The sequence below is a fragment of the Vicugna pacos genome, chromosome 1 (genome assembly GCF_048564905.1).
Source record: "Vicugna pacos chromosome 1, VicPac4, whole genome shotgun sequence".
NCBI lineage: Eukaryota > Metazoa > Chordata > Mammalia > Artiodactyla > Camelidae > Vicugna > Vicugna pacos.
In genome coordinates this window covers 73,988,567-74,000,707 of record NC_132987.1, presented here as the reverse complement: position 1 = coordinate 74,000,707, position 12,141 = coordinate 73,988,567, and the positions used below count along the sequence as shown (strand labels likewise).

General features: G+C 40.1%; 1 protein-coding gene across 3 annotated transcripts in view; it reads right to left on the bottom strand.

The window, feature by feature from the left end:
• LOC102543482 (B- and T-lymphocyte attenuator) overlaps positions 1-12,141 on the bottom strand; it is a 63,895-nt gene that overhangs the window by 38,066 nt on the left and 13,688 nt on the right. The gene's annotated exons all lie outside the window — the stretch shown is intronic.

Below are 12,141 nucleotides of genomic sequence, written 5' to 3'. Positions count from 1 at the left end.
GCCTAATCCAGTATGGAGCAAAGAAAGTGATTAAGGTTTGGCCATTTTGACTTCACATAAGATGCTGTGGGCAATACTTGACCCAGAGCTCCCAGCTGAGTCAGCCAAGGTTATGTCGGCTTATAGCACAGATTGACTTCTTTCTCTGCCCAATCTCCCTGCCAACCCCTCCCTTTTCACAGGTGTTGATCCCTAATTAATTTCAGTGTCTGCTTCCAGAGAACCAAATCTGCTCCACATCTCAATTTCCTCTTCTGTAGAACACAGACAGTAATAATATCTATTGCATTGGTTAACTGAGGTAATATATGCAAAGTGATCAATAAATTGCATCTATAATTGTTTCTGAACCAAAGATTGGGTTTCATTTGGACAAGATGGATACCAGGAAGCCCTATATTAATAAGCCAAAAAATAATGATGGGAGAACAAGTTGAAAATGCTTATTTGCTAATAGCAGTCATTGTTGCACAGAGAGTGAGACTCTGAAGTGTCAAAACAAAGCTTTGATTAGCAGAGAAATATAACAGATTAAAGAAGGTCTGAATTCCAAAAAATTCACAAGGATAGATCAGCTTCACAGAGAGACCAGAAAAGTAAAGAGCAGAAAGAATTAGAGGCCTGAGAACAGAAGGGCTAAAAAAGGGCCCAGCCATTAGGTCTGTCTCTCAGGGAAAGAGCTCTCACCCTCCAAAAGATTGCAAGGGGTCAAAGTAATCACAGAATCACAGCAAGACTAGAGAGCTGGACAGGTAACAAATGAGGGACCACTTACTGAAACCGGGATACAGTAAAGGGTAGCAGTCATTGGCACCACACCTGAGACGCGGGAGGATGCTGACTTAATGTTGAGCTCCTCCCCTTGGCTCTTTAAAGTGTCCCTTTGGTGAGAGGATCAGACCCACACTGTCAGATGGACAGGGCTGATCCAAAAAGAGGGTATAAAAACCCCCCAGCTGCAGAAGTTAGAAGACTGAAGATGCCTTGGGAAAACTTCTTCTTGCAATAAAAAATGTATATACAAGCAATACCCAAGAACACCCTTGTCCCCTTACTTCCTTGTTGGTGGATTTGAAATGTATTCTGGTTCTGTCCTTTACTAGATGTGTGTCCTTAGACAGGCTACTTAATTTTGAATCTATTACCTCTTTGAATCACATAACTTTGTGTGTAAAGCAGGGAAAATCACACCTACCTGGAAGCTTGTTGTTAGTATTCAATAAGAGACATAAATAGTAATGTATATTTTAACTTAGGAACATGAAGCCACTTATGACACTGCCTGGCACAAAATTAGGATCCTGATAAATATATTTTCCTTTCTTTCCTCTCATTCAGACAGAAAAGTATAGAGTGACTGTGTCTTGTTTATTTGTATGTTTGAGGCATGGACAGGGAGAGGGTTGACTTCTCCTATACCCCATGCACCTGTGTGTACTATATTTGTATATGCTTATATTTTTATGCCATTGTGGATGTATGTTTATCCTATTGCTTTCCTCGTGAAGCCGATTTATGGAAGCATCATTGCTTTGCAAATTGTTTCATCTTTTACTTTTGTGGATGTGTACACGTTCTGACATGCCCGCAGCTTCAGATCTCAGCAGAACGTTAGGGTCTGAAGCTGTGAACAGGTTCTGCACTCTGAAACGTATCCCCCCATTTGTGCCATGAGGCTGCGCTTCCCAGCCAGCAACTAAGCACAACAGAAGCACCAAGGCAGGCCCTTTTCTGAGAGACCCAGGACCCCTCTAAGGACCTACTGTGACTTAAGAACTCCTGGAGAGCCCCGCCAAATTGTCTTCGCGGGACCTAGCAGTCTAGGATGTTTCCACTCAAACTGCTTCCTGCTGTCACTCACAATCACACTTGCTCTGAGGTCAAACAGTTCTCTCTGGCATTTTTTTTTTCTCATAGGCATTTCCCCTAATCTAATCCCTGCATATTTCATCCTGTTTGGAGTGTGCTTTTTGGAGAACCCAGTCTAACACATTAATTTGACATAGTTATGACAGTGTTGAATATACAACTTTTTATTTTGCTTTCCTGTGCGTCTTGTTCAATGGGTAATATCCTTCATAGGGAGAATTCTGTAGATGGTGGGAAGGCACGAAAGCTAGCTTAGTAGAAATCGCAGTATTGAATTAGTCAATTTGGGAGAAACTGTGATTATTAGCCAAGTCAACGGGGAAAATAGTGAAAAAAAACAGGCATAGGAAACAGGCAGAAACATGGAAAATTCACATTCTTTTAACTATAGAAGTGAAAGTGGCTAAGCGCACAGTGGGAATCGGACCCATAAAGTCAAAGGCTTTTTCAGAGCTGAACTGCACAGCTCCACCTACATCTGTCTTCCCAGCAGCATCCTCTCCTTATTTACATGACTTCACGAGAAGAAGATGTAAATGAGTAAATAGTAATTCAAAGCAAAACAAGCTTTATCTTGGAGTAAGGTCAAACAAAGAATTTGGGAGGAGTTTATCCCGAAATGAAATATGTATTTGCTTATCCATCCAGCAGCTTCCTGGAGGCCCATCGGTGCCAGTCATTTCAGTTGCTCAAAAATAAAGGGATCCCAGAATGAGAGGTCCCAAGGATGGTCCCAGGAGGCCAGGGAAGCAGGGACAATTCGAGGGATCAGGACAGCAACTAGTCACCATTCACCAATCGGTTCAGACGTACAGCATTTCATATTTCAACAGCCAGTAGGGCCAGGCCAATGGTAACTGACTGAAGTTTGGTCGTTTTAATCCTTTTAATGCTGATTGGAGTCAGTGTTAATAAATTCAAATAACTACATATCTAAGTCTTCCCACATAATGGTTTGAAAAGAAACTCAGAAACACCAGATCTGTGGGAGGCATTTTCTTCTGACCTTTGAGCAAGGTTTTGGCTGCAGCTCAGCAGCCTTGTGGGATTGCTCTCTCTGCCCTCCCTTATCATCGGCACTTCTCCAAGTGATTTAGGAAAAACTACTCTCCAGTGGCATATATTTAAATAGCTGAATAATGTTCCATCTTATAGGACTATTTATTTAGCCCTTTCCCTATAATAGGGTATTTAGGTTTTTCCAACTTTCCACATAAAAATAAACATTTTTGCTCTGCTGCATTTTGGATGATCTCCCACAAGTGATATTATTGGGATGAGTATGTGAACATTTTTAGCCTTCTTGATACTTAGGTCTACATAACTTCCAAGAACCACCAACGTACATTTCTAGTGCCAAGTTATGAGAGCATCCAGATTTGGTTTAACTGCACCTTTACCATTAGTAATATCTTGTTATGATCATGAAAATTTTAAAAGTAAAACTTTCCACTTATTTTGGATTTTTATGCTTAATGAGGATGAACAAATTTGGGGGTGTTTTATAATTTGTGAATTGTTGTTCTTGAGTAATTAACTGTTGATCAAGATATTGGAGTCAGTGATTTTCTTAATATTTTAAAATTTTATCGTGCATATATTGAATATATTAAACTCTTGTCACCTTTCCTGTTATATTTTCAGCAAATAGTTTTTGCCTTTTAACATTTGAATAGTAGTTTTTGATTTATAGAAGTTGCTTTTTAAAAAGGCAACTGTATCTAACAGTAACCATATCTAACCATTTATGTTGCTTTTAAATCAGAAAAAAGCTTTCCTGGGTGACCTGTAATCAAGATGTCTAGATGAGTGTGGTAGGCTGAATACCAGCTTCCCAAATGTGTCCATATCCTGAACCCAGGACCCCTGGAACCCCTGCTACCTTATGGCAAAAGCGAATTTGTAGATTTGATTAAATTAAGGGTCTTGGGATAAAGAGATTATCCTGGTTTATCCAGGGTGGACCCAACGTAATTACAATGATGCTTATAAGAGGGACACAGAAGGAGTCAGCATTGAAGGAGAAGGCAATGTGACAACAGAAGCAGAGATTGAAGTGATGCAGCCACAAGCCAAGGAAATTCAGTGACCTCTAGAAGCTGGAATAGCCAAGGGATGGATTCTCCCCCTGGAGTTACCAGAAGGAACCTGCTCTGCTGACATCTTGATTTCAGTTTTGTAAGACACTTTGGAGTTCTGATTCTTTAGAACTGTAAGAGAATAGATTTGTGCTGTTTTAAGCTACTGAGTTTGTGCTAATTTGTTATAAAGGCACTAGAAAAATAATGAATGATGTTATTTTGCTTTCCATCCTGCAAATTCCCAGTAAATGCCAAAATGTTAATGTCCAGGAAGTATTCTATATTAATACGAAAGGAAACTGCCTCTCTATAAAACTTCCGTGGAACTTCTTTTAGAAATCAAGAAGCTGGAAGTTCTCGAGCCTAATTCATCTCCTGTGAAGTTTAGTATACTTGACAACTATAGAGGCCGCCAGGCAGCGCATTTCTAACCTTTCCTAGGAAGAGTGATGACAGGTCAAAGGGCTACTTTAGGGTTACATCACGAGTTTTATATCAGTTTAGACAGTTCTGCGGTATATAAGGGAAAAATCTGAAATAGTGATGGCTTTAGTACAGCAGAACATTGTTTCTTTCACTTGCAAAATAAGTTTAGAGGCAGGCAGGATGTGGCTCCTCATTAAACAGCAACTCTGTATTCTGTTTTTTTTGGTTCACTGTCTTAATTCTGACATTCATCCTCTGGGTCCATGATCCAAGATGAATGGTCTCAGCTCCAGTTATCATGTCTGAGTTATAAGCTCGAAGCAAGAGAGGCAGAAAGGTAATGGGGGCATCCCTTGGGGATGACCAAGACCCTTGAAGGAGATTTTCTGGAAATCTAGTACCAAGCTTTCACTTATAACACATTGAGCATGACTTAACCACATGATCACAATTTCTTGCAAGGAAGACTTGAAAATAAAATCCTCTATCCAGGCAGGAAAAATACACAACTAAATTTCTACATTCCTTTACTAAGAAAGAAGGGCCAAAGCTGTCTCTACCACATCGACCACTCTGACCACTTAAATATCCAAGAAAAGCACACACCCTTCTCCAAAAGGGACAATACTAGTATCTTACCTTACCAGCTCGTCCAAAGTCAAGATATTTGGAGGACAAATATTTCTCCCATCAGATTTCTATGTAGCTTCTCATGGTTCCATGAACTATGAACTAAAAGGCAAGTTATAAGCTCCCAACATTTCCATGATAGTGTTTTTTAAAAATTTCATAAGCAATTTTTGATTGTTGAATGAACTGTTATTTGCAATAATAAAACATAACATAGAGTCCCACTTTTAGAACAATGGGTCTCCCTAAATGAAGAAAGAATATAGTTTCAATTATTATAATTTGTTATTATTCTATAACAATAATCAATTCTAATTGGATAATATTTGGTCCCTTTTGATAAAGAATAACATGTTTTTGCATATCTTTTCTAGACTGTGGTGCATCAATGCTCCAAATTATATAGAAGGCTACTTCAAGTCGAAGGCAAAAATGTTGATACAATTTCTTTGCAGCTTTTAGGGAAAAGATACACACACATTTCTATACGGAAAAGGGTATAAAGGAAATATGAGTAGCTACTGTCAAGAGTGAGGATGTCCTGCTACAACAGTGGTTCCTAAGTTTGTGCTTCCAGTTGCCCCAGGCTTTGCCCTCTGAAGCCCTTTCCTAGTGTTTGAAGATTAAGTTCCTCAGGAAGCAGACTCTGAGGCTGAGATGGCAATGCAGGAAATTTATTAGCACGCACTAGGGATCGCTGTGTGCAGGGGCAGAGAAGAGAGCAGGAGAAAGCTGAGGGAGACACCAGGCTGTGATACAGTCTCAGCAAAGGCTTCAGTCAACCATGGGGGGATCGAAAACTGGATTGGCCCCTTAGAGCGGTTTCAAGTTTGGCTAAGAAAGCTGGGACTTTAAGCACCTGCACTGACAAGTCTTGCATGTAGATTGTCTCCAGGAAAGGCAGTGTGTCCTTCGGTGAAGTACTTCTCTCCAGCAATTACCCAGACAAGACTGACAGCTGAGGAATCTCAGCCAAGAACGCTTCCAGCAGCTAAAGAATTAAGTCCTTTCATCCTAAAAGGTATCTGGATAGTGCATCATGGCTCCTACTACATTGGTCCTTTTTCCTTTATGACCACAGCTGAGGGGGGCATTGGAAAGGATGACTTTGGGAAATGCACAGCTTCACCCTTCTACTTCCTGTTTGTGCAAGTCAGAGTCCAGGTAGAGTGTTGGTGTTTAATAGTCACAAGCTAGTCTTGGGGTTCCCTCAAAAATCTAGTTGGATTTCTTTCTATTATTTTTCAATAAGTTTCATACACAAATAACCACAGTAAAGGAGCTTGTATAGTTGTGGACTTTTAAGCCAGAAGATTCACTTATTTACTGGCCACTCTGCTTTGTCCATCCTCTAGCTCTCAGTCAATGAGAGCTATCCTGAGACTATTTGAAAGAGGATTATGTGGGAAGGTAATTCTTCTTCTTTTCTTTTTTTATCTTTTTTTTGTGGGGGGGTGTAATTAGGTTTATTGATTGATTGATTGAATTTTAACAGAAGTACTGGGGATGGAACCCAGCATCTCCTGCATGCTAGGCACATCCTCTACCACTGAGCTACACCCTCCCCCCTAATTCTTAATCTGATCTTTATCAGTGAGCTGGCTGCCATCATCAGGCAAAGAACTCTAAAGAGACTTGCCTGAAAAAACTTGAGATCAGAAATTTATCTCCTTCTAAGGCTGCAGTTTTACCGTAGCCTTTACTATTGAGGTAAGAGAAGTTGATTTTTTAAAATAGACTTTATTCTTTAGAGCAGTTTTAGGGTTCACAGCAACACTAAGTGGAAAGTACAGAGTTCCCCTATACTTCCTTCCCCAACAAAAGCACAGCCTTTCCCACCATCAATATCCTGCACCAGAGTAGAACGTTTGTTACACTAGATGAACAAACATGGACAGATCATTATCACCCAAAGTCCATAGTTTATACTACAGTTCACTCCAGGTGTTGTACCTTCTATGGGTTTTGACGAAAGTATAATGACATTTATCCAACGTTATAGTATCATACAGAGTAGCTTCACTGCCCTAAAAATCACTGCTCTGCCTATGCACCTCCCTCTTTCTCCCCTCTAACCCTGGTAAACACTGTGGCCATAGTTTTGCTTTTTCCAGAATGTCATATAGTTAGAATCATACAGGATGCAGACTTTTCAGACTGACTTATTTCACTTAGTATAATATGTATTTAAGTTTCATCTATGTTTTTCCATAGCTTGATAGCTCATTTATTTTTAATGCTAAATCATATTCCATTGTCTGGATGTATCCCAGTTTATTCATTCAACTGAAGGTCATCTTGGCTACTTCCAAGTTTTGGCAATTACGAATAAGGCTGCTATGATCATCTGTGTGCAGGTTTTTGTATGGACCTAATTTTTCAATTCATTTGAGTAAACACCACAGTTGAATTTTTTAACTCTGCAAGATTCCAAATTACTAAAGATGCAGTCTCCTTAGATTGCAGGCAACAGGTCCATGGCCTCTCCTAGCCAAGTGCTATTTCCTTCTACCTCTGGTTTGAGTTAATCTGTATCTTGCAGGACTTTGCTGAAAGCAGCAAGAATCAGCACACACACACTAAGATTTTGAATGTTTCTTATCTTTTTGGTTAATGTTACAAGCTCTGCCATCCAAGGATGATTTGACATCATATAACCAGGTTTACAAGTTTTCTAGTCTACAACATCTGAATCCTTAGTATCTTTCTCTCCACTTCCTTCATGAAGCCAAAGCCACAGTTTAGGCTGTGAAACTCCCTGTACACAGTCCCAGTAAGAATGACTGTGTTTCAAATAATAAAATCATCTATAGCTAGTTCAATCAGAAAAGGATTCATTTCAAATTTCTTGAAGTGCCAGGAAACCAACTTAGATGTTATATGAAGAGAAGAAATACAGTAAAGAGAAATATCCAGTTATCCAGTAGGGCTGAAAAAAAAAAAAAAACCACACTTCTGCCACTGCACTCAATGCCTGTGAAGCCAGAGACTAGTCCATCACTGCTACTGTTCTAGAAGCAGAACAAAACAAAGCCTCAATGACAGTGCTTGTCAGAAAAGTCACTTGGCTGCTGTCCCATGATGTTCACTGCTATGTTCCAAGTCTCACACACAGAATCCTGACTACAAGGGAGTCTGGGGAATGCGATCTTCACTTGCCTGCCTCCAGAGTACCGGAAGGCAGGAGAAAAAAGAGTTGAAGTTACATAGAGGAATGGTTACTGCCGACAGGTGATTTTGTCCCTCCAAGACAATGCCTGGAGACATTTTGGGTTGTCACAACTGAGGTGGGGGTGAGAATAACATTTAGAGGATAGAGGCCAAGGATGTTGCTAAACATCCTACAAAGCACAGGACAGCCCTCAAAGGATTATCCAGCCCAAAATGTCAATGGTGCCAAAGTTATGAAACCCTAATGCAGAGTGAACCAATCTACAGTATCTGCCTTAAACTTCCACTTCAGATTCATAGTCCCTAGTGGCCCTGGGAGTCACTTCTGGAGACTCACAACACAGAGTCTTATCCTAAGTCCTACAGAACCACACAAGGAACACATCCAAAGAAGGGGGAAAAACAAGGCAGAGACTATGTTTTGTCACCACCTGAGTTTCAGGCTTCTATCCACTTCCCAAGGCCCCTCATTACTGCACCTTGGAAACAATAACAGTGTATGATAAATATCAAACTCTCTTCTTCATTCCAAACTTGAAGAATTTAAACAAGACCCTACATCAGTCTATAACCAAATTCATCTCAAGTTCTGTTTCAGGTTGGGTTTTTCCAGAAGCAAATTTCAATTCAAGGACTTGAGGGCAAGCTATTTATTTGGAGGTGTTTCCAACACAGTATGGGAGTGAAAAAGTTAGGCAGGAATGTGAAGGAAGCTAGTAAGTGGTTTTTTCTTTAGAAAGTTACCACTGGAGAGAAGGAACTTAGTCCCCAGTTCCAGGAACTCTGCGAGCCAGCATGAAGCATAGGCCACAGAGTCCTCCCACTCAAGGACAGGGCAGCTGGTACAGGTAACCATTTTACTCGTTTCCTATTGCTCCTGTAACCAACTGCCACAAACAGGGCAGCTTACAATAACACAATTTACTATCTTACAGTTCCAGAGGTCAAAATGTGTCACACTAGGCTAAAACCAAGGTGACAGCAGGGCTGCATCTGTAAGTTCTAGGGGAGAATCTATTTCCTTGTCTTTTTAGCTTCCAGAGGCCACTTGCATTCCTTGGCTGTCCTCTTTACCCATCTTCAGAGCCAGCAGCACAGCATCTTCAAATTTCCCTGAGATTGTGACTTCCTTCTTCCATTTTTAAGGACTCTATGACAGGACTGGGCTCACCTAAATAACCCAAAATAAACTTCCATCTTAAGATAATTAATTTAGTTTCATCTGCAGAAAAATTTTGGCATATAAGGTAACATATTCATAGGTTTAGGAGATTAGGATGTGGTCTGTGAGTGGGCCATTTTTTTTGGATGCCATATACATCTATTCTCATCACTCATGACTTGAAGGCTGCTCTCAGGAGGGGCATTAGCACTTCCAGCCCACTGCTCAGGTAAACCAAGCAGCCTCTGGTGACCAGGGCGAGCCCATAAGCAACGAAGTGCAGGTGCCAGCGATTGGAAGTTGGGCAGGTGCACCAAAATGATGAAGATGAAAGAAAGATACAGGTGGGGCTCGGACACTGCTGCAGTTCCTCGTGATTCTAAGTCAATAAATGGAAAGCACAGGCAGCCCTCTTACTAGATTTTGTTTTGATTTAAGAGATGAAGGAAGAAAGGGAGGGAGGGAGTGAGAGAGGATAAAAAGCATAGGATATCTATGCAAAAATATTGTTTATATGTTAGAAAAGGTTCATATAAAGGTAGAGGAGGGACACAGAGCTCAAAAAGCAAGCCACCGTATTTTTCAACACTTAAAAAAAGAAAGACAATTCTGAAGAATCAAAGGGACTGCCTCCCTTTGAAAGAGATTTATTAAGAGAAACAGAATAAATTTTAGAAAATTTAATGTTTTCAACATAATTCAAGAGTTCACTGTTCATTTTGGGAAGATGGGGGTGGCAGCAGCATAGGTTGGGAGTCTTTCCAAATCCCCACGCCAAAACAAACAGAGCAACTACACAGAAAAACAAAAACTCATAACTAACATTTACCAAAAAAACCAACACCAACAAACAAAAAAATCCCAGGTAACAAATTACCCCAGAGAACGCAGATGAGGACAAACTACCAACAGGCATGGTATCAGCTCTGTGCAGACGGAAGCAGAAAGATGCAAAAGGGCATTTGACAGATCTGAGAGTAGCAGGACCCCAAAGTAGCCAAGGAACTCACTGGAGCATACATGGGCCAAGTGGAAATAGCAACTGAACTGGGAGGGGTGTGCCCACTCCGTTGGCTGGTAATCATAGGAGCCCGCAGGAAGAGGGTGGCTGGAGAGGTCTAGTCTCTGTGAACTTTCAAAACTTGGCCACCATGGCTCCCTCCCGGGATAGGGCCCACACTAAGCGGTAACTACTAGGAGTGGCATCAGAGCAGATGACAGGGATGATAAAGATGAAGAGAAGAAAAGGGTCATAGGAAGGTGGGGGAGGAAAATAGAGTTCAGAAAGCAAGCCACAACATTTCTGAACTCTATAAAAGGAAAGAAAAAACAAAACCCAAGACCAGAAAATAGAGCTCTCTGCAGTTAGGAAAGCTACCCTGAACCATTGCATTGCTCATTCTAAAAATCTGGAAGAGCTAATTAAGAAACAGGAACGTATTAAGGGCAAATCCCAGACCAAGTTATTATAAGAGATTAAAGAACAGAATAACTTCCCTGCAATGAAAGTATGTCAGAAAGACACTCACAAAATAGATTTAAAGAGAGCTAAAAGAAATTAAACACAAGACATGAAAGAATAACATAATTTAGATCAGAAAAACTCAAAATAAGGCGAGACTTCAGAAAAGAATTAGAAATAAACATTTCAGGAACAAACACTAAACAAGAAGGAGCACAACGGTGAATGAGCATGACAGATAACACCTTAGTAACACAGAAGGTAAAAATTAGACTGGTTTCTAAATTCAAAAGAAATGAATAGGTAAAAAGGATTTGAGAGAAAGTAACAATATTGAATGCAGGCAAAAAAAGATCTAATATACAGTTAACAGAAATCCCTGGTGAAGAAAATCAATGCAAGAGAAAAAATACTAAAAAATATATTAAAAAATTTTCCTGAAATAAAAAACACTGTGATTCTAAGACTATTAAGTGTTTAATATGAGATAAAGTGAATAAGTAAGTATAGGATCATCTAATTCTACCAATTCCTATGTCTCTGAGAACACAGGAGGAATACAGATATAATATAGAGGTCAAAGAAATGTTCCCAAATTTTAATTGGAGGCATATAGTATTTGATTCTAAAATATGTATATACATAAGCACAAAGCTAGGAGATAGATGGATAGAAGAAAGAACGGAGGGAAGGATGGAGAAAGAGTTGAAAAAGGATGGAAGAGGGAAGAAAGAGAGAGGGAGGGAGGAAGATTTTTCCAGGCTCTATCCATTGAAGAGGCCTAGAGACAGTGACCGATTCCATACCAATGAGAATCTCCATATCTGAACTGTGGTTTTGAAATAACATTTTCCACTTAGAAACAAAACAAAACCAGCAACCAAAAACCAGGGCCTCTTGGAGAAACAGTTGATTCAGGACCTAGGGCAGGAAATGTATAAAATAAACCTGGAACATCTTGTCCAAAAAAAGAGAAAGGAAGCTATGAAAGATTACTAGGGTTGTATCAAAAGGATTCAGAGTCAGTTTGAAGAGGCTCCTATTGGCCAAAGAGAGGACAAATAAGCCTATCAATGGATAACTGCACTTTATTAAAAATTGATCAAATGTGAGGGAAGAAGTGAGCAGTAAGAGAAGAGACTGCAGGGTGCCCATCCTAACAAGGCTAAGAGAGAAAACTTGGTGTCAATTCTAGGGTTTTGTCTTCCACGTTAGATGAGCGTAGGAACTACTGAATTATGACTTTGTTTGCAAACATGATTCTAGGACAATCTTTTACTCGAGAAAGATCAGAACAGCCATGGGCCTGCTGGAACCTTTACCAGGGCTAAAGGAAGATG